A 25000-nucleotide genomic window follows, 5' to 3' on the forward strand; every position below is an offset into this window, starting at 1 on the left:
TCATTATTCTTTTCGTTTAGTCTTCGTTCTCTTGTATGCAGGAGGCGGCGGGGGCGGGGAGAGGAGGAGGGGAGGTGGACGAGCTACTGAAAGGAAAACCGGAGACGTTGTGTCTTCGAGGGGGAATAAATATAATTATTCATTGTCCCCTCCCCTCTGAAGTTTTGTGCTCCTCTTAAATACAGCTTCTACTGAATGGGCTTAATTCTTGGTTGTCTGATTATCACACATAGCACAATTTGATTATATATTCTTTATAATATATTCTTTATATATATATATATATATATATAATTAATATGATGATGATGTATGAGTATGTATGTATGTATGTAAATAATATGGCACTTATATATATATTTATTTAATATATATATAATATATATATTATATATATATCCACACACATATATATGTATATATATATATATATATAATATATATATATATATGTATGTGTGTGTGTGTGTGTGTGTGTGTGTGTGTGTGTATGAATATATTGCTGTTCACATCAGGATCGGACCCAGGTCTCTCAATTGAAAAAAAACCAGACTGCTGCCACAACCAGGCAGTCTGGTCTTCCAATTTGAGAGACCTGGGTTCGATCCTAATGAGGGCCAGAAATTTATTTCTGTTCCATACGTGATATATATATATAATATATATATATATATATATATAGATATATATATATATATATATATATATAAATGAATATACATTCTCGCCTTTTTTTTTCGGAAAGTCTAAAGAAAGATTATTTTAGACTGGAAGTACAACTGTTCCATTTTCAACTTAAGACGAATTAACAATCAAGTCTCAATCATTTTCAAAAGCGCATAATGGATTGGGGTACCTATATCCTCAAGTGATTCAATTGAATGTAGGTTACCAATAACTTCATGCAATTATCCTCGGTGTCAGATTTTCGCTCTAGCGTTTCGACTTTTGTTAATATCGTCTAAAAGGTTTAAAGATCTTAAAAGGCTTAATTGGCTAAGTAATCAAGATTAGTCTTTATAATTATTTGGCAACAAAAGCGGTTCTCTCGTTTTAATATTACAGTACTCTTTGCTAGATGTATCAGTATATAATATTAAATTAATAATTATTTACCAAAACATTTTTAATGTTTCTATGAATATCCCAACAATTTCTCATTCGAATGGTTTTATAGAGAACATAAAAATCTTAAGCAGAAAAATTATGTGTTGATGTTAGTTTTCCCAATTTGGGCATTTATTTTTATTAGTATTATTTAGTTACTGAGCAAGTTAGGAGGGTTGGGGGGTGGGATGAAACCGCATTACAAACCATCATAGGGGTCCCCACTATAAACCATCGGACCAGCAGTTTGGCCGTGATTGAATGACAGACGGACGGACAGACATTAGGCCCATTACAGTAAGATGATGATGATGGTGATGATTATTCAGTAAATTAAACCTAGTCATATTATATATATATATATATATATATATATATATATATATATATATATATATATATATACTATATATATGTATGAGATATATGTGTATATATATATATATATAGATATATATATGTGTATATATATATATATAATTATGTGTATATATATATATAATATATATATATATATATATATATATATATGTGTGTGTGTGTGTGTGTGTGTGTGTGTGTTTGTCATTTTTACCAGATAGATATGAAATTGTAACAGCCACAATGCCCTCTTAAATTTTCAAATTTTTTGCTCTTGAGCTCCACCTTCAAAGAACTTTTTTTTATTTTCTATTTATTAACTTTTTTTAAAGGAAATGATGTGTCCGGAAGCGGGAAACAAAGTTGGAACTCAAGGCTTTGTAGTGACAAGCATATCCCCCCAAAAACGAGCAAAGAATTTGAGAAATTAAGAGGGCATTGTTGCTATTACAATTATATATATATATAATATAACTATATATATGATATATATATATATACGTATACACACACACATATATTATATATATATATATATATATATATATATATATATATATATATATATATATATATAGAAGGACAGGGTGACAAGGAGATAGCGGTCATCAGGTGATAATACATTTATTGCCGACGCGTTTCGTAACATAGTTACATCATCAAGGCTAAAAGAGAAACAACACAAATTAAAAATACATGAAACATAACTTTGACTTTAAGAGTCTCAATAAATATACAAAAAACATACATAAAATGAAAGCAATTTAAAAAGCACCTGCTAGACTAAAAAGTTGAAGACTGAGTGATTCGGAGAGAAGGGCGAAGCAGCGAAGAAAGCCGGTTCAACCCAGATACAACTGTACAGAGGAAGTGTGTGAGTTCAACTTGGGCACTAAACTGCTTAATAAACAACGACTCTAATATAAGCATATAAGCAGTTCGTGTAAACGGCTTGTTTGGCCCAAGACAGAGAAATCAGTATAATTGATGGTGGTTTTACAAATTTTTGCATGATTTCTGATATTTGAAAATTCTGGATTGGACACTCTGCAGCCAGTACGATGACTTACACCATTATGTGAATCAGCTCTGACTTTTAGCAATCGTTTAGTCGAACCCACGTAAGTCCCCAAATCACATCTGGGGCAAGTATATTTATATACGACTGGCGGTTGCAATATTAGGCAGAGTCTGTCTTTAAATTTGAAAAGTGATCCTATTGTAAGGTTAAAAAATCAGCCTTTTAATGTTGATATTAGTAAATTACAGTCACAACTATCGTATATTACTCAACAGGCATTTAGACAAAATTTGACGACTAACTGGACACCTTTCTTTAAGAAAACTGACTTAGATATTCTGAAAAATCTGGCAAAAATGAAAACTTGATAATTACTAAACCTGATAAGGGTAAGGGCACTGTCATCTTGAACAAAGAAGATTATATTAATAAAATGGAGTCTATTCTGAGGGACGAAAGCAAGTTTCAGAAAATTGGTAAACCTGAATGTAAACATATATTTAAAGTTGAAGACAAAATCAATAGATTTTTAAAAGAACTTAATACTAAGAATGTCATTAGCAAAGACACTTATGAAGATCTATATTGTTCAGGTACATCGTTTGGAGTCCTTTACGGTCTACCTAAAACACATAAAGAAGGAACCCCAATGAGACCAATACTGTCACCAATTCATGCTCCGAATTACAAACTAGCTAATACCTAGTTCCTTTACTAGAACCATTTACTTCTAATCAACATACCTTGAAAAACTCCGAAGAATTCAAATCATATATTTTACGTCAAGACTCTGACTTATATATGACCAGTTACGATGTTGAATCTTTATTTACAAATGTCCCAGTAGAAGAAACAATCGAGGTTATTTTAGATAAAATTTTTATTGAACCTAATGACACTTATTTTAACTATGATCGTTGCCTTTTTAAGAAATTGTTGCAATTAGCAGTGCTGGACACTGCCTTTATTTTTAATGATCATCTTTATAAACAGGTTGACGGAATGGCAATGGGATCACCTCTTGGTCCCACGTTTTCCAACATTTTCATGTGATCCCTGGAGGAGGAGATGTTGGAAAATTGCCCCCTTGGTTTTTATCCTCTTGTGTATAAAAGGTTTGTCGATGACACCTTTGCTCTTTTCAAATCAGCTTTCCATGCTGATCAATTTCTCTCGTACATCAATGAATTGCATCCTAATATCAGGTTTACATTAGAGAGAGAGGAAAATGATCGATTACCATTTTTTATTTTTTTGATGTTTTAGTGTTTCGAAGTGGTGATAGTTTTAACACTTCCGTTTTTTAGAAAAAAAAGACATTCTTCGGTCTGGGTTCAAACTTTTATAGTGCTTGTTTTTATAATTTTAAACTTAATTCAATTTTTACCTTGCTCCATCGAGCTTACACTCTAACCTCTTCCTGGGATTTGTATCATAAAGAAATATTGTTCCTGTTTAAATATTTTTCCGATAACTGGTTTCCCTCACATGTTTTCTTCAAACATTGCAAGAATTTTCTAAATAAGAAATTATCGGACTCCCTTTCCATAAGCACTGTTCCACGAAAGAAACTATATGCCAGTATTCCATACATCCAAGACGACAAATTTAGAAGGAATATCAAGTCTGCAATTGAAAAACACTTAAACATGTTGCAAGTTATATTAATTCCAAAAAATCCCCTTACAATAGGATCACTTTTCAAATTTAAAGACAGACTCTGCCCAATATTGCAATCGTCAGTCGTATATAAATTAATAACTTGCCCCAGATGTGATTTGGGGACTTTCGTGGGTTCGACTAAAGGATTGCTAAAAGTCAGAGCTGATTCACATAATGGATGCAAAGTCACGTACTGGCTGCAGAGGGTCCAATCCAGAATTTTCAAATATCAGAAATCATGCAAAAATTTGTAAAACCACCATCAATTATATGATTTCTCTGTCTTGGGCCCAAACAAGCCTTTACACGAACTGCTTATATTAGAGTCGTTGTTTATTAAGCAGTTAGTGCCCAAGTTGAACTCTCACACTTCCTCTGTACAGTTGTATCTGGGTTGAACCGGCTTTCTTCGCTGCTTCTCCCTTCTCTCCGAATCACTCAGTCTTCAACTTTTTAGTCTAGCAGGTGCTTTTTAAATTGCTTTCATTTTATGTATGTTTTTTGTATATTTATTGAGACTCTTAAAGTCAAAGTTATGTTTCATGTATTTTTAATTTGTGTTGTTTCTCTTTTAGCCTTGATGATGTAACTATGTGTTACGAAACGCGTCGGCAATAAATGTATTATCACCAGATGACCGGCTATCTCCTTGTCACCCTATCCTTCCATATGCTGTGGCATGGTTTCGCCAACGTTTTCTGTCTTTATATATATATATATATATATATATATATATATATATATATATATATATATATAATATATATATATGCACCACCCCTACATGACTTTAATTCTTCCGAATAATTTCAGAGAGTTACTCACGTAAAACTAACCCCTGCAATGCAGATGACACCTATTTATTTGTTCAACGTTGCACTGCAGAGTGTTTGGGTATTCCCGTGTATGGCGGGTAACCTCCTCACGTCCGTGAGAATTCGAGAAAGTTTCGTCGTTCTGGACATTTTTCATTCGCTGATTTACTCGAAATATGCGAACTTGAATCATCAGAGTTTATTTTGTAATTTTATTTTTATATTTTTTAATAACATCCTCTGATGTTAATGCTGGTGTGGAGAGTACAAAAGATATATTCTGAAAGTGAAGTTTTTATTATGCCAACTTGATTTACTCAAAATATGCGAACTTGAATTATCAGAGTTTTGTTTATATATATATATATATATATATATATATATATATATATATATATATACACATATATATATATATATATATATATATATATATATATATATATATATATATATATATATATATATCTTTTTAAATGTTGGTGTGGAGAGTATAACAGATAATATTATATTCTGAACGTCAGTTTTTATTAGGCCAATTTGATTTACTCAAAATATACGATCTTGAATCATCAGAATTTAGTTGTCAATTTATTTTTCTAACTTTAGCTCCATTCTACGGGGCTTATGTTGATGTGGAAATTATAAAATATATATTTTGAACGTGGGGTTTTATTATGCTAACTCGATTACAAAGTCTCACTTTCCTTCTCTCGTCAACGTATCCATATGCAACAAAATGCGAATTTAATTTCCAAGTCCCACTGGGAACTGTCGAGAATTGTCCAAATTAAAACTGTAGTCACGGACTTTCGGATTAACGAACTTGAAACGTTTTTAATTACCTGTTGACAATTTCCTTACATCTTGTGTAAAAAAATTACTTTATTTAAATTTTAGTTCCAAATTCCTACGTTGTCGTAGAGAAGATAGCAGGTTTATAGGAGGAGGGTGGATGTGTCATGTCTCCTCTATCCTCCCGATTGACAAAAACTTGCCCAGGGTCAGGGACCACAGGAATACCATTATCGCTCTATTTACATATGTGCTGCCAATTAAAAACCTGAATTCAGGTCGTAAGTTATCACAAATGGATAGGATAACTGTACAATGCACGCTACTCCAAACCCGTTTAATTTGTTTAAAGTTATAGCTTTCGCAATCGACATATCAGAGCGTAGAACAGCAGTAGTTGTTAATATCTTTTTCAACCTCAAAGAAATATTTATATACAAAGTAACTGACAGATATCATGTAACATAGAGTTTGCATATCATTTCAACTACTTTGTTGTTGGGGGAAGGGGGGGCGGGGCGGGTTAGGAAAGCCTAAAAAGGTCTGATAAAGGTGTTTAGCGTCGAGTTAAAGATACAGGAATTTTAGGATATGATAAATATGATTCATTTATTAGATGGAAATGTAAAAAAATAAGGTGCATGTTACACAGTACAGAAAAATAATTTCGAATTAATCATTTTTTCTAATAAAAAATAGCGTATTTATTTCAATTTTCGTTGGTGAAACAACGCTCTATTTGACCGAAGATTTTAATACGCGCCCCGAGTGAGCTGGATGTCGGACCACGCCTTGTTTCTATAACAATCTTCTAGACATTTTGGTTCTTATCAATTATCCACCGCGGTTTATGTGTTGGTGAATTCTTGGGCCATGTTACAATGCCACTTATATCCGTTCATTGACAGGTAAAGCGATTTACTTATGTGGACAAAAATTACTATAGTAGATTCACATCAACCGTGCATCTAATGTCTAGGCCAGTCCCTTGTCCCTCAGGAGAGGTGGAACATACATCCTGCCTATGTGAACTCTCTCGAGAGACTGAGAGTTTCCAGCCCTGTGTTTGGCTTATCAACCGCCAATCAGGAGCGACGTAAGCGACTCGCCTAGATATCAGGTGCAGGGTTCAACATATGCTGTGCCATCCGCTTAAATTATCACAGAGTTGACTGACTTTAAAAAGGAAATATGTGTCTGTGCATCACCTTCTTTTGCAAACCTTAAATGAGATTTTCAATTTATAACATTCGCCAACAGACGGGTCATACTCTCCTACCTTTGTAATAACTGAAATGACAGTGGTTCTCGGGTTCCTGATTCGTTTTAAATACAATGTGAAATAGCCAATGCATTCGTTTTCACACATACAAATACCTATGACACCTTTGATATATACACATATGTATGTATGTATATATATGTGTACATGTATAAATACACACACATACATACATATATATATATATATATATATATATATATATATATATATATATACACACACGTACATATACATTTGTATGTATGTAACACGTTATTATAATGTGTAAAATGTAATTACTGGAACTTGTTGATGGCATAGGGTTAAATTGGTTTTGTTTTAGTTTTAGTACAATATATGTGTAATTGAAATTCATTTAGTTTCTATAAGAGATTGTACAAAATCTACTGTACTTAATTTCGTAATTTGGACCAAATACTCTTTTGTAAACAAAATTTCATATGATTTTGTATTGTGGTCAATAAAAATATCTATCTATGTGACTATCTACACATATTACATATATATTATATATATGCATACATGTGTATACGAATGTATATATATTTTTATATACGTACGTATATACCATATGTTGGAGATAACAACAGCAGAAAAAAAAAAACAGTAGAAATGTTAGCACAAGGCAGGAGGGAACGAGTAGTTCTTCTTCAGCCCAGGTGGGAGTGCTACCTGTTAATGCATGAAGACCAAAAGAACATTCCTTCATATCATGTTTTCAAGCGGCCACCAACACCCACTTCGGGATTACTTCTTAATTAGCAAACTGAATAGTCGTGTCGCTGTGTTGTTATTTTCACCATGACACCAACACTACTCGGTATCATTGATTTCACGTCATTCTTTTAGGGAAAAAATGGATCAAGTGTACACTACTTGATATCAATCGATTTCGCTCCATTTTTTTTTTTAGGAAAAATGGATCAAGTGTACACTACTTGATATCAATCGATTTCGCTTCATTCTTTCAGGAAAAAATGGATCCAGTGTACACTATAATTGATTTCACGACATTCTTTCTTTCGGAAATAAATGGATTCAGAGTGCACTACTTGATATCGGTCGATTTCAGATCATTCTTTTAAAAATAAGATTCATATTTTTTATCAAAACATGCTTTATACAGCGTGATTCAGTTAACTGGCGTTTGATCTTGTGAAATATTCAAGATTTTTCAGGTCCTTCTAGTTGGTAGCACGACTGCTTTCTCAAATATGGCCGAAATTGTTATTACCCCATACTTATTTAATTTTTCAAATAATGTTCAGTGAGCCCAACTCAACATTAGGCATGTTTTGCTTGGGATCCGTTAACATCCGGAGAGTTCGATAAAGGTGCCTATTCATTTTTTCGTCTTTTTTAAATACCGCATTAATCCAAAAGACTTCAGGCAAATGTGAAAACATCATGAACTCAGTCATCAGTTTATAAAAAGCCAATGCGAGGCATAGGAATCCATGTTTACATACAAACCAAATCTCCTATAACAGCTAAGGTTAAAGGGTTGTATTACCTGGATTTCCACTTCCGAGATTCCAGACCTAAGCTCAGCAGTTTTCAGCCAATGCAAGAGATAAGAATCCATGTTTACATAGAATTCAAATCTCCCAACAGCTAAGGTTAAAGGCTTGTATCACCTGGATTCCAACGTTTGTATCTCGAAAACGTGTTGAAATAACACGAAAGCGCTCGGTACTCTTCCTATTATTTTTCCTGTGGCCTTGGCTAAATATATTGTCACGCGCTATTAAGGGACATATAAGCATGACTATGTATATGTACATATGTGTGTGTGCGTGTGTATGTCTGTGTCCTTAGTTAATTTTGGCAGCCAGTTACCGAGAGAAACCAATAAAAGTTGACTCATTTAGCTCTATTCTTGTTTACTAATACAAAGTATGGTACGTTTTCATCAAGAGTTATATTCATAAGAAATCATTATACTATCTGTCAATCCGAATCCTTTTCATAGAACACCATATTTAAGAATGAACTATGGAACTTAGCATCGAAATGCAAAACTGTGAAATGTTTCCTTCGGTTGTCACTGCAATCAGTTGGCTCCGATGAGAATGAAACAGTTATTGAAAAGGAATTGCAAGGCCTTATATTCTAGCATATATTTGGAAGGTCACCTGCCATTTCATGACACCCAACCGATCATAACTACCCAACGCCTTTATGATATGTTGATCATCTTATTAACTTTAAAACCGTACCAGGAAGTTGACCAAGATTGTCCAGCCTGCTATGACTGCAATGAAGATTCTGCCTGGCAGAAAGACAGATACTTGTAGCAGTATTACGAATACTCACTAATACGGTGTAGTAAATTCAAAGAGTATGAAGACTATCGGTGTTCTAAGGGGTCCCCGATAATTAGAATGTTAAAAATTCGTGTATAATTTATAAACTAAATTACAAGTTATAGATTATACACGAATTTTTAACATTCGTATAATAGTGGACCCCTTAGAACACTGAATTAACTATCGTGATAAGAGTTTTTTTTTTTCCAAATAAAGGCTACTACCATGATAAGTTGTAACCGTTCATGAGCTGGCTATATCTTTGATTTCTAGAGTTGAACTGAGTGACTAAATATATTAATTAATTAATTATTTAATGATTAAATAAATAAATAAATAAATGAATAAATAAACACGGCTTCAATTAACGCTCCGTGGCTGTCATCTTTCTTCAACTCCAATGTCAGAAATGGAGAGGGTAGACAATTTCAAATCCGCCAATAAAATTTTGTTTACCACGACTGACCATTGTTTATTCGCCTCCGAGTAATCGACTTCCCTGTTGTTAGTCATCCACCTTAACTTATGAGCTAATGAGTCATACGATTGTTACGCCGATAAAGAATAGACTTCGTCTGATATATCTTTGACATTTATATTCATACTTGTGTTGTGTCGGCACCGGTAATGAACATTTGGCATTTAGTATTACATCGATGACAAGCGCTCTCGAATTTTTTTTTTATACGTATATATTTGCGCAATGGAGCATGCCATCTGTGACGACTCTTTCATTTAATAGCTTATGAAAGGTGTGAACTTTGAACTTTGACATTTTTACTATTGGTAAGCAAGTTGCGCAGTTAAGTCAAATCTATCTCTGTTGAGAGATCATACAGAAATTCTTTTTTTATTTCTTGTTACTTCCTTAGTAATATTATACTCTCGGATTATTTTACAAAGGTCTTCTGTTTAATAGAAGAATACTTGTATTTTATTATAAGAATTCTTGTATTTTAATCAACGAATTCTTGTATTTTAATATAAGAATATTTGTATTTTAATATAAGATTATTTGTATTTTATTATAAGATTATTTTCATTTTAATACAAGCATACTTGTAGTTTAACATAGGAATACTTGTATTTCAAGAATCATTTTATCTTAATATAAGAACAATCATATTTTAACATAAGAATACTTGTATTTTAACATAAGAATACATGTATCTTAATATAAGAATAATCATATTTTGATATAAGAATACTTGTATTTCAAGAATACTTATATTTCAATATAAGAATACTCATATTTTAACATAAGAATACAGGTATTTTAACATAAGAATAATTGTATATCAATATAAGAATACTTGTACTCTAATATAACAATACGTTATTTTAATATAAGAATACTTGCATTTTAATATAAGAATAATCGTATTCTAATATAAAAATACTTGTATTTTAATAAAAGAATAACTGTATTTTAATATAAAAATAATTATATTTTAATAAAAGAATAACAGTTTTTATATAAAATAATTTTATTTTAATATAAGAATAACTGTATTTTAGTATAAAAGTACTTGAGAATGGTATCCTGTTCATACAACATACTTTTGACATTTGCTTAGTAATAGCATTATCTATGAATGCCTTGTCTACCTTTCATCAGTCATGGAACATCTGTAGCTACACTGTTCTTTTCAACCTTATTGCTGTAGTCTCTCCCGGGATATGGTTAAAGTCATTTAGCTTCACTCAGTGGAAGGCATATTACAAATTACATGATACTATACACGGTTTTTTTCCATCTGTCCACCCGTCTTTGGTGTTTGCGTATGGTAACACTGCGTCCCGGGCTTTAGATAGTTACATTCAGCTTACATTCAACAATTATAATAATATCCTATTTCGAATATTAACTGTGTAATTCGCATCCAGTAAATTATTAAAACACTTTTCAGTTGCAAATGTACTCCCAGATATCCTTTTATTTACCTAAAACTTACACATAGCGTAACTATCTAAAGCCCGGGACGCAGGGTTACCATACGCAAACACCACAGGCGGGTGGACAGATGGAAAAAAACAGAGTAGAGGTTACGAATTTTTTTTAGGTGATGTGAGGTGACCTTTGAGCGAAAATTTGAACCCAGTCGAATAGGATCGCTGAGATAGACAAAAAAAAAAATGAATGAATAAAATAACAGAGCGGGAGAAGTAATATAAATAAAATAACAAATATTAAAAATGATAGGAATACAAAATTTTTTTAAAAATAAATGATTCCATCGCATTCATATTCCACACATTTCACCTTGGCAAACCAAACTAAATCTACCGTTCAAGAGGACATTCACCAAAGAAAAGGAAAGTATAATACTTTCCACATAAGGGCAGTAAAGCCGATTGTCCCTTTGCAGCCCAACTTGGCAACATAAATACTGAAAAGGAGATAGATGGAACGTTGCCGTATAAAAGACTTTATAAGACTTTTTACGCGTCTGACTAGTGACAAAGGGTAGCTTTTCTTTTTATTGCTGTGCGGGTGTAACGGACAATCTGATGTTCCAAGAGGGAAGGTAAAAACAAGAAAAATAAGGCGTGATCTGACCTCCAGCTTCCTCAGGACACGTGCAATTAAAACGGGTTAAAATTTACGGTCAAATAGAGCGTTGTTTCACCAACGAAAATTAAAATGAATAGGCTATATTTTATTAGAAACAATCGTTAGGTACTGTTTAACATGCGCATTATATATTTTTTACATTTTCATTCTGAATAAATTAATCATAAATATCCTATCCTAAAATTTCTGTCTTTAACTCAATGCGAAACACCCTTTCAGACCTTATTATGCTCTTCCATTGACCTTTCCTAAACCCCCGCCTAACAAGAACAACAACAATAACAACAGCGACAAAGTAGTTTATAAGGCTTACTCCCCGAGTAAGCGATAAAAGCAACAAAAATGGGCAGGAACAAATAGTACTTATACATAATTTTGACGAGTGGTGACTAACAACCATCGAAAACACCCGAAATCTGAGAGGAATATTCCAGAGATATTTTTGCAATCCAACATAAGATTTTCATAACTATCAAACTATCGAACTGTCATAAAAAGTCTTGGCGATTTTTACTACATTTTTACAACTGTCTTCGCAGTTGATGAGAGAAAACATCCTAACAAAGAAAATTTAAATTTTGGTAGCAATTTCCTTTGGTGAAGTCACATGTTTGGTTTACACGAGGTAAAAGGGCAATATGGATTATGAATACATTGTCTATCAAAAATAATACATTATCTATCATAAAGAATTCTTTATCTATCAAAAAGTATCTGTTTGCGAACTGCCGGAAAAATTTCTAGTTTGCAATAATAATAATAATAATAATAATAATAATAATAATAATAATAATAATAATAATAATAATAATAATAAAAATAATAATAATAAGTAAGTCTGCGTGACGTGTATTTATTAAATAAGAAACCTACAAAGACCTTTTAACTTTAGGATATTCTCACACATTTGCAGATGCTTACTCTTGTACGCACTGAATTAGAAGAAGAGATACATGATAAACTAACTTTTGCTGGGAGGCATTAGAACTCACACGAATTTTAGGTTCAAGTAAGCCAACCCAGCATCAGAAGTCTTCAAATCTATTCGCTACAAAATTTCGGAAGCCTAGCTATTTTTTTTTAATGTTATGGATATATACAATAGTTGTTAGTTATATCTCGTCAAAATGATGTATATTAATAATTATGTTTGTATACTGATTCGTTTATTTATCTATTTCCTTTCATAGTGTACTTCATAAACAGTCATTCTGTTATTTATAAATCTTATTTCCTATTAGTTTGCTCGGAGCAATAATGGTTGCTTACTAAGCTCCTCTCCAAGACCGTAGTAAGTAATTTTCGCTTACTCGGGGAGTAATCTTACAAAGTACTTGTTTTTTTGTTCTTCTTTTTGGGGGTAGGAGAGGACTACGGAAAAGCCTAAAAAGGTTGAGTTAAAGATACAGGAATTTTAGGATAGGATATTTATGATTTATTTTAGAATGCAAATGTAAAAAATAGTGTGCTTGTTAAACAGTACAGAACAATTATTTCTAATAAAATATAGCGCATTTATTTTAATTTTCGTTGGTGAAACAACGCTCTATTTGACCGTAGATGTTAGCACGCGCCACGAGTAAGCTGGAGGTTGGATCACGCATTGTAAGCCATATTGGTACTCAACCGCATTTACCAAAGCTATCACAGAATCATTTGAACGCAACGCTCTCAGAGACAGACAGACAGACGAGCGAACACGAGAAAAAAAAAGAAAAAAACTTCCTAAGAGCCTCCCACGAGCCTTCTTTCTATTTTGAACTAATCCCCTCCCACCCCCAACACTCTTTTTTTTTTTTAAATCGTCGGAGCGACAGTGAAATACAATATAGTTGGAAATTGGTAATTACAGTTCAATTCTAGCTGGCTCTGGAGGTTCCCATATTGCCAATCAACGACGCACCCATCGCAATGTTATCGACGAAAGAAAAAAAAAAGGTATAACAGCGCGGGTTCTGCAATAACAGGCCGGCTCAATCAAATGATTAATTGCGGGTCACACTCAGAGAACTCGAAAGGGAAAGAGAAGTGGGCGACGACCTATCGTCAAGTCGGCCTCGAAGAGAGAGAGAGAGAGAGAGAGAGAGAGAGAGAGAGAGAGAGAGAGAGGGTGAATTTCCAGAGAGGGTGATACATTGAGAGAGAGAGAGAGAGAGAGAGAGAGAGAGAGAGAGAGAGAGAGGTGAATTTCCAGAGAAGGTAATACAATGAGATGAGAGAGAGAGAGAGAGAGAGAGACAGAGACAGAGGGGGTGATACATTGAGAGAGAGAGAGAGAGAGAGAGAGAGAGATAAGGGGCGGATGATTTCCAGAGAGGTGACAAATTTGAGAGAGAGAGAGAGAGAGAGAGAGAGAGATTGGCTAGGAGGGTTATAAGTAATTTTCCTTTTTGAATTTGTAGTCATGAGATCTCTCCCATTTTATTTGTTTTCTGGTATGAATTTCATTTCATATCATTCACGATCATTTTTATGACCAAAGTTCAATGGAAAAATTTCTTCAAGTTCAATAAGGCAATGAACGCATTTTAAACTTGGAAGAGGTGATTCGTAAAACATCCTGATCAATTCAAAAGTCATAGTAAAAATCATTAACTGTTTCAAAATTCGCACAGCAATGAAAATATAGCCTCATAGGCAGGGGAATACAGAATGAAAGAATCCTATCAGATCACCTACTGACCAAGGGAATTTGGAAGACACACACACACACACACACACACGTACATGATATATATATATATATATATATATATATATATATATACTGTATATATACAAATGTGTAAATTATATATATATGTATGTATGTATATATATATATATATATACATATATATATATATCTATATACATATATATCACATACACACACACACACACACACACACACATATATATATGGATATATATAATATATATATTATTATATGTGTGTGTGTGTGTGTGTGTGTGTGTGTGTGTATACACATATATATATATATATAGATACACATATGTGTGTGTGTTTGTTTGTGTGTGTGTGTTTAAACTCTCCTCATGAAGATAGATGTCAAAGCTCAATCTAACGAACGAAAAAGATTTTGGACCGTGTCTTTGTAATATCCATATTCTTTCTTTTGACCAAAGCAGCGATTCGGGTCAGTCGAATATGACAGGTTGCAGCCGAAGTGGGAAGGATCAAAGGGTGATGTACAATCAAAGGAAAAAGTGTACAGCGCAAAAAAAGCAAACAAACAACAAACAAAAAATATACGTGTGTCGAGATACGTGGCTGCATTACTCTCGTGAAGAATGCCTCAATCCAGGTACATTTTTTAATATTTACTCATTTTTCACGAATGAAGAAAAATAATTTTCCTAAACCAGTTAAGTAATTGAATAAGTGTTCATCAGTCTGGTACAAATAAACTAAAAAAGCAAATAAATGAATAGATAAACTTGGCTCCAATTAAAGCGCGGTGCCTGTCATCTTGAATTTTCAAAACTGGACACTGAAACGGCACACATTTTCAAAACTGAAAATAAAATTCACAAACACAAGTAGAAGTACTAAATTACAACGTAGAGAAGAAAATTGAGATATTGAAATGTTGCTGTAAGTTTTCATTACTTCACAGTGACATTCTCTAAGCATATGAGGTTATAAAATAATGAAGTTTATAAAGCATATTGTTCCCCTGATTATTTATGGCCTAATAATCGTGTTTTTGTTTTGGTACACACATATCTATATATACAAGGCGTGATCCGACCTCCAGTTTACTTGAGACACGTGCAAGAATTTCCCCCCTCCAGCACAGGTTGTAAACATTACATTCCTAACTTAATGTAAATTAAAACGTGCTAAAATCTGCGGTCAGATAGAGCTTTGTTTCACTAAAGAAAATTAAAATAAATAAGCTATATTTTATCAGAAATATTTTTTCTGTACTGGTTAACATGTGCATTATTTATTTTTTACATTTTCTCTTTAATAAATAAATTATAAATATCCTATCCTAAAATTCCTGTATCCTTAACTCTACGCAAAACACCTTTCTCGGGCCTTTTTAGGCTCTTCCATAGACCTTTTCTACCCACCCCCAACAAAAACCACAACAGCACCAAATTAGTTTGTAGGCTTACTCCCCGACTAAGGCACAAGTATATACCCAAAGAGAAGATTTAAGCAGAAATCTTCATCCAGTTTTAAAAACTACATGGAAAAGAAATGGAAACATTCCTCAAGAGCTCTTCATATTTTTCAGAGCTTTACTTCTTTGGCCTGTTCGTTGACCTGCTTTCTTGGCCTGGGCAAATGAGGATCTGTCTTGCCGTTGATCATTACCGTAACTTTATCTACATTAATTTACAATTTTCTCATTTCAACGCGAACCCTTAAAAGTCATGGAATCCGAAGTAAATAAGGAAAGAAGACGACAAATCAGTATAAATCAAAATAAATTCATGAAAAATGATACAAGATCTAAACTGTCTCATTAAGGTATACTTTGAATCGAGAATGGAATCATCAGGCCTAATTCGCTAACGCCATGCATTGGATTAGCGTTGGCTACATTATCGTAGTGAGTTCACGTTTTTTCAACTTATCTCCCGTCCCAGATTTCCAGGCTTTCAGTGAGAAACATTCTAAACATTCTAGAAAATCATTATCTAACTAGAATTATGAGGTTAATGTGATTACCAACATATCTAGTACTGACACGCAAACATACCCAAATACACTCATTATCTAACTAGAATTATGACGTTAATGTGGTTATCAACATATCTAATACAGATAAGCAAACATACCCAAACACACTCAAGCGAGCACTTCGATCTCACAGCATCCACGTTTGAAAAAAATAATATAAATAAATAAAAACTGCAAAAGAGAAAATTCAAAAGAGATCGCTCCCAAAACTGACCGAAAGAACACCACAACTCTCTCGCGCCAACATTCTGCGCATAACATCACCGAAGTTTAAGAGGAGAGAAAGTTCCCGTCGGCACACAAGAATTTGTCTGGGGGAGCGATGAAAAACACGGAAAGTTCACCGACGACTGAGAAAAGGTATATGAGGCTTCTGGCAGCGCTACTTCGCAAAGTGATGGAAGGAAGTGCCTGTACCTGGGAGACAGCTGTGAGAGCAGAGCCATAGTGTCAGATGAGAGAGAGAGAGAGAGAGAGAGAGAGAGAGAGAGAGAGAGCCTTTACCTGGGAGACAGTGGTGAGAGCAGAGCCATAGTGTCAGAGAGAGAGAGAGAGAGAGAGAGAGAGAGAGAGAGAGAGAGAGAGAGAGAGAGCCTTTACCTGGGAGACAAAAAGCCTTTACCTGAGAGACAGTGGTGAGAGCAGAGCCATAGTGTCAGAGAAAGAGAGAGAGAGAGAGAGAGAGAGAGAGAAAGAGAGAGAGAGAGAGAGAGAGGGTGCCTATACCTGGGAGACAGCTACGAGAGCGGAGCCATAGTGGAGACGGCCAGGCAGACAGTGCAACTGCGTGTAAAAGGAGAGAGATATAGATGGAGGGGGGCGGGGGTTAGGTTAAATATATGTTCTAAAAACTTTCATTATAGGTACATATAACAGAGAGGCTTATGGAAATCAGGTGCTTCCATAAATAAATATATATATATATATATATATATATATATATATATATATATATATATATATATATATATATATATATATATAGGTAACGCCACGGAGAAAAAGTGAAAAGACGAGAAATTCAATGTTAATGTTGTGTTGTCTTATAACAATACCAGTAAAGGTATGCTAAATAAGAATAGTCCTGTAACAAATAACATCATTTACAAAATTCCTTGTAAGAATTGCCTGTCTTTTTACGTCGGCCAATCAAGTAAAAATTTAGGTGTACGTATTAAGCAGCATATGTATTCAGTTAGAACAGCCCAGACTTCAAATGCACTATTTATCCATCTGAGCGAAAAATCTCATTGTATAAACTGGGGCATGATTATGTTTCAAGAAATTTACTGGAATCAGCAATTATACAAATCACTAATGAAAACAACCTAAATCTTAGTCTGGGATTGTACCATTTGGACCTATATATTTGTAAAATGTTTATGAAGGACCTTAAAATAAATGAATTAACTACTAATCAAGTAGTCCCACATGTTTTCATTTCTTATATTTTTTTCGCTTATGCTCGGTATATTTATACCCTATGTTAGTTTCTCACTCATTGTTTGAACATTTTTGTAAATTCCATGTTACTAATACGAAACGTATTTTCATTCGAATAAAATTCCCTTAACAAGGCACCGCATCTAAATCCTTAATCTAAGTCTCGTGATTGTACTAAATCTGCATTGCTTAGTCGTATATGCCTCCTTGTTTTAAAAAGTTTATTGTTTTCTGACAAAATTATCTGCGACCACGTGTGAGTGTCTGCCTTTAAAATTTCTAATCTAGCCCACGGGCGTTTTTTCGTTTCTTTAAAGTGAATTGGACCTTATGTTAATCCTGTAATGTCAGTTTGTATGCTAAGCCTACTTATACTGTGTTTCTACTCTGTTCTGATCAGTTGTGCCTCAAGTAGCTAAAGGGTCGTGTAGACCGAAAGATCTCTTTTCATTTTTCCTCCGTGGCATTACCTTTATTTATAAATAGCATCACGTTTTATATATTTCGTGATCAAGTTATATATATATATATATATATATATATATATATATATATATATATATATATATATCTAATTTATTATTCAGTATCAACGTTGTACAGAATACAGGTATAAAGCAACTATCACGAGGACCAGATATGTGTGTGTGTGTCTGAGAGAGAGAGAGAGAGAGAGAGAGAGAGAACGAGAGAGAGAGAGAGAGAGAGAGAGAGAGTAAAGACTGTGCACATCATCAAAACTGTAGTTTTGTCATTTTTTCCACAATGAAGGACAGAACGAGAAGTGAGGAAAAAAAGGATATTGGGCGATATTTTAGATATTTTAGGTCATATTTTAAATAGCACCACTACACTGAAGGTGTGTAATCAAATAATTGCATGTGTTATCAAATCATTTTGGGAATAAACAAAAAAGCAACAACAAATACAATATTATAATTATTATTATTATAATTTTTTTTTTTTTGCTCTATCACAGTCCTCCAATTCGACTGGGTGGTATTTATAGTGTGGGGTTCCGGGTTGCATCCTGCCTCCTTAGGAGTCCATCACTTTTCTTACTATGTGTGTGCCGTTTCTAGGACACACTCTTCTGCATGAGGCCCGGAGCTACTTCAGCCTCTAGTTTTTCTAGATTCCTTTTCAGGGATCTTGGGATCGTGCCTAGTGCTCCTATGATTATGGGTACGATTTCCACTGGCATATCCCATATCCTTCTTATTTCTATTTTCAGATCTTGATACTATTCATTTTTCCCTCTCTTTCTCTGCAACTCTGGTGTCCCATGGTATTGCGACATCAATGAGTGATACTTTCTTCTTGACTTTGTCAATTAACGTCACGTCTGGTCTGTTTGCACGTATCACCCTATCCGTCCTGATACCATAGTCCCAGAGGATCTTTGCGTGATCGTTTTCTATCACTCCCTCAGGTTGGTGCTCGTACCACTTATTACTGCAAGGTAGCTGATGTTTCTTGCACAGGCTCCAGTGGAGGGCTTTTGCTACTGAATCATGCCTCTTTTTGTACTGGTTCTGTGCAAGTGCCGGGCATTCGCTTGCTATGTGGTTTATGGTTTCATTTTTCGTATTATACTTCCTACATATGGGAGAGATGTTATTTCCATCTATCGTTCTTTGAACATATCTGGTTCTTAGGGCCTGATCTTGTGCCGCTGTTATCATTCCTTCAGTTTCCTTCTTTAGCTCTCCCCTCTGTAGCCATTGCATGTGTCCATCGCTGGCCTAGTTCTTTAGTCTGTCTCATGTATTGTCCGTGCATTGGTTTGTTGTGCCACCGTCCTCTGTTCTGTCTGTCATTCTCCTGTCTCTATATTTCTGGTCTTCGTCTACTTTTATTAGTCCTTCTTCCCATGCACTCTTTAGCCACTCGTCTTCACTGGTTTTCAGATATTGCCCAGTGCTCTGTTTTCGATGTTGACACAGTCCCTATACTTAGTAGTCCTCTCCCTCCTTCCTTTCGTGTTATGTATAGTCTGTCCGTATTTGCTCTTGGGTGTAGTGCTTTGTGTATTGTCATATGTTTCCTGGTTTTCTGATCTATGCTGCGGAGTTCTGCCTTCGTCCATTCCACTATTCCTGCGCTGTATCTGATTACTGCACTGCCCATGTGTTATGTTTTATCATATTTCGGCGTTGAGTTTTGACTTGAGTATTGCCTTGAGTCTCTGCATATATTCTTTCCTGATCGTGTCCTTCATCTCTTGGTGTTTTATATCCCCTCCTTCCATTATTCCCAGGTATTTGTATCCTGTTTTTCATCTATGTGTTTGATGTTGCCTCCCATCCTGGTAGCTTTATCCCTTCAGTTCTCGTCTTACTTTGCCTTTTTGTATGTTGACTAAGGCGCATTTTTCTATTCCAAACTCCATACTGATGTCCCCAGATACAATCCTTACAGTCTGGATTAGGGTATCTATTTCCTTGATGCTCTTACCATACAGCTTGATGTCGTCCATGAATATCAGATGGTTGATTCTGTTGCCTCTTTTCTTGAGTTGGTACCCGGCATCCATCTTCTGTAGTACTTTTGTCATGGGAATCATGGCTACTACGAAGAGTAGTGGGGACAGTGAGTCGCCCCTGGTAAGATCCCTCTCCTGATATTAACCTCTGCTAGTCTTATTCCAGAGCTTGTAAGTATTGTAATTCCAGTTGCGCATTGTATTTTTGAGGAAGGTGATGGGTGGTTTTCCTCTGGCCCCCATATATTTCAGCATTCTATTAGCCATGTGTGTGGTATCATGAAACTTATTCATAAGAAACAAGCCCCACATGGGCCAGTGATTTGAAATTCAAAAGGCAGTAGAGGTAAATACAGAAAGAAGAGATGGGTACCACTTATTAAAAAAGAAAAATAACTAAATTAATATAAATATAATAAATACCAATGATACAGGCCGAGAATTCATTACCAATAAACTTATGAAAGGAACGAAAGATCACTAAATTCACTCAGATCTTATTATTATTATTATTATTTATTATTTTAGTTAATTTATTATTATTCTCAGTAGATAAGAACCTATTTCATAAGGAACAAGATCACAAGGGCCCTTGACTTGAAATTCAAGCTTCCAAAGAATATTGTGTTCATTAGGAAGAAGTAGGAGGAAGTAGAAGACATATGAAAGAATGAAGGCGGTCTCATAATAATAGCTTTCATCCACTCACTAATGAAGTGGAGCGTTATTGTCAAAAATATTTCATCTGATGCTCTGAGCTTTCTAGAGGAATTCCTCGAGCAAGCATCTCTCTTCTTTCTGACTTGGCTGAAATACTTTCTGAGGACTCGGCCGAAGCCTCTGAATGAGTCCAGAAATTTTCAAAAGTTTGAAACTACATTCAGGAAAGTTGAAACAAACAACTTCGATTACTTCGCGCTCTGATAAAAGACGTCGGAGCCCCTTTAAGTTTCGTTCTTCATATTCCTCTTCTTAGAACAGAAGAGAGAATTTAGGCCAATGGGCAAGTACTGGGACATATGAGGTCATTCACTGCTGAGACAGATATTAACAGTAAAAAAGGTTTGAATGGTGTAACTGGAGGAGACCGTCGCAGTTGCACAATGAAACAATTGACAGAGTCGGAAAGTCATATGGAAGGAAGAGAATTTTAATATTCTTCTTCTTCTCCCGTAATTAAGATTTTTTCGCTGTCAGGGTAATGACCGAGTGAGCGATTATTCCCTCTTAATGTTTCTTTTTTCTTTCTTTAATCCTTTCCTTATTCTCTTTTCATCTGAATCTCCATGCTTCCTTATTTTGGTTGCCAGAAAAAGGACCATGAAGAACAGATCTCAGATGTCGAAGTTGACAATCATCGTAATATTAGAAAGGAATTGATTAGCATTCACATTTAATTTCACTTCCCCAAAGCTATAACAAGTCATTGTCAAAACGACGATGAATCGAAGTTTAATGAACTTAATGCTATCCCAAGGTGAGTCCGAACTTCACTGTAAACTCTACATTTTCTCCGATCCCAAAATTCCTGTATCTTTAACACAACGAGAAACACCTTTTTCAGACCTTTTTAAGCTTTTCCATAGATCTTTGCTAACCGGCCACCCGCCCCCTCCCCTTCGCCAATAAGAACAACAACAGCAAGAACAACAGCAGCAAGAACAACAACAACAAAATAGATTGTAGGCTTACTCCCCGAGTAAGCTAAAATAAGCAGCGCATTTTAAAAGATACCCCTCAGTCGATTAGTAAACAACGAGGGCATTGCCGATAAAGACAGTATGGAAATTGATTTATGAGAAAACAAAGCGAATATCATTCACGTTCAATTCATCAAGGGTGACATTCGTTCATCTCAAATGTATTTAACGACACTGTTAAAATTACGGTAAAGGCAGTTCACCATACATATTCGAAGTTTAGCTTGAATATCTCATAATCCATAGATGAGATCTGATTGCAAATCAGGGTCGCAAATACCCCAGCTCATGCAAATGCAGTTTCATTACTGCGTCTCCTCTTAATAGTATTACAAGAGGGGCTCTTGAGAAAGCCGAATCTGGAGAAACTTATTCACTTTACATAACGTAATTCTCTAATTGCCATAAGCCATTGTTATTTTTAGTACAATACATTGGGGCGAACTCTGGCCTGATAAGAATTGTTACGGAAGTCCTTATTCGTTTTTTTTTCAGAGCAGATGTTTTAAATCACACCAGACTTTCGGAGCTGTACTGATATCATATTATGTAAAATAAAAATAAAACAAAATGAAATCAAATAAAATAAATTATCTAAAAGAAACAGATTTTAAACCTATCTGAATTCCCGCTTACAAAGAACTCTGTACTGAATACGAACAAATTTCGGAAAGAATCTGATCTGTAATTTAATTGACAGTGCTATTTATAGCAATGCGACTTCGGCAAAATAAGTCTTGAAATTACTGCTTGCAGCCACGACACATTTCGCGCTTGATATCTTCACGAAGTATATTCTCACCAAAAGCGAATAAAGAGAACAAAACTCTGTAAAAAGAAATAAAACAATCTCGGATGTGCAATTCGAACTTCAGAAGTTCAAGCGAAAATCCAATGCATTACTACCCTAATACCATTCTTCTTCCATTTTAATTTTTTATATGTATTTATCCATTTAGTAATTTTTTTCTTTTGGATAAGTTGGATCTTTTTTTCTGTATTCCACTTTACTTCCTCTTAATTCTTCCTAATGAACACCAATTTCTGTGGAAGCTTGTATTTACGTCAATGGCCCGTGTGGGTTTTTTCAACAACAACAACAACAACAACAATAATAATAATAAAATAATAATAATAATAATAATAATATACTCTCTCTATCAAGAGAGTATATATGATGTTAATAATAATACTAATACTAATAATAATAATAGAATAATAATAATAATAATAATAATAATAATAATAATAAACTCTCTATCAAGAAAGTATATATAATGTTCTAAGGGGTCCTCAATAATAAAAAATATGAAGAGTTAGTGTATAATTCAAAAACACTTGGTAGTGTTTTTAAATTATACACGAACTATTAACATTTTTTTAATGTTGAGAACCCCTTAAAATAATAACAATAATAACAAAATAATAATAATAATAATAATAATAAAAATAACAATGAACAGACTAATCCGTCACTACAGGCGCAGCGTTCCTGTCACTGATACTTCCATAAATAACTTTGCAGGAAGTAATAGACGCGAGTGACGTCAGCCATCGATAAGTAATTATAACTTTAGCGTAACTGTCTTGGTGTTTGCTTGGGCAATCACGGCATTAGCATATTAACAGCAGCGTCTTATCGAGGAACACAGGTTGCGGATTTCTGCCTAAAGTAAGATTAACGTGCAGGGGAGCCAAGCCATGGAGAGGGCAGACTTATTTTTTTTCCTCCGCCTTCATGGGAAGCCCTTGTGCTGGTTGGAACATTATCAATTGGAAAATGATTCGAAGGAGAACGAATGACTAAATTATTATTATTATTATTTGAAGGTAGGAGACCCTCTCTCAAACATGTTTTGTTAAAGAGGATGGCAGCATCAGTGGAATTGATTTTATATATGGTCTTTTCAATTCTTCTTATTCTCTTATCATCAGGGCTGACATTTGCTAATAGCTGGCAGATGTGTATATCTTGGATAAAGAAATGTTTTCTAAAAATACTAATTTATTTATATGATAACATAAGTGGCGTATGGTCGCCGTAGGGTTAACAAATCTTAGTCTGGACGTTGTCTAAGGGCGTAACGGAATTCTAACGTTTCGAACCGTATCATCGGTTCATTTTCAAGGAAGGGTGAGCGTGAACTGATCGGAATGGGGTCGTTCGGCGGTATTTATTGTGTCCCAGGTGCTCTGTCTGGTGAGCGCTGAGTTTTCATTGGCTGAACAGAGGATTAAGTCCCTGAGTCAAGCAGTCTTGCAGAGGTGGAAGCTCGCACTGTTCTTCGCATGCGGATGCTGGATCGGCACTGGGTTGCTGGCGGGCGGCGCCCTACGCGCCACCGTCGGGAGAAGTAAAGTCTCTTGAATGGTGTTGAGGCTGGGTCTCTCCTTCCCGATGTGTAGGGCCTCCAAGAGGCGGAGGCGACGGTGGTCTGCCGCCTTATCGATAATTCCGATATTAGGAATAATGTCCTTTCGAGTTATCTTAGTATTGTGACCGTTTTTAGCATGATTATGGATGGCGCCTTCCTGAGCGTGGCAGGATATCCTCTTGGAAAATCGCATCGTTGTCATGCCAATTAGGCGCCGGGGCATTCCCGGACAGGGCATTTGTATTGGTAGACAACGTTGCCCATGTTCGTGGGTTTCGTATATACTTGTGTTACGAAGCGTTCTTCTTGTTGCCCGACGAGGACGTCAAGGAAGGGGAGGCGACGGTCACGGCAATGCTCGATGGTGAA

Source organism: Macrobrachium nipponense, chromosome 17 (assembly GCF_015104395.2).
Source record: "Macrobrachium nipponense isolate FS-2020 chromosome 17, ASM1510439v2, whole genome shotgun sequence".
Lineage (NCBI taxonomy): Eukaryota > Metazoa > Arthropoda > Malacostraca > Decapoda > Palaemonidae > Macrobrachium > Macrobrachium nipponense.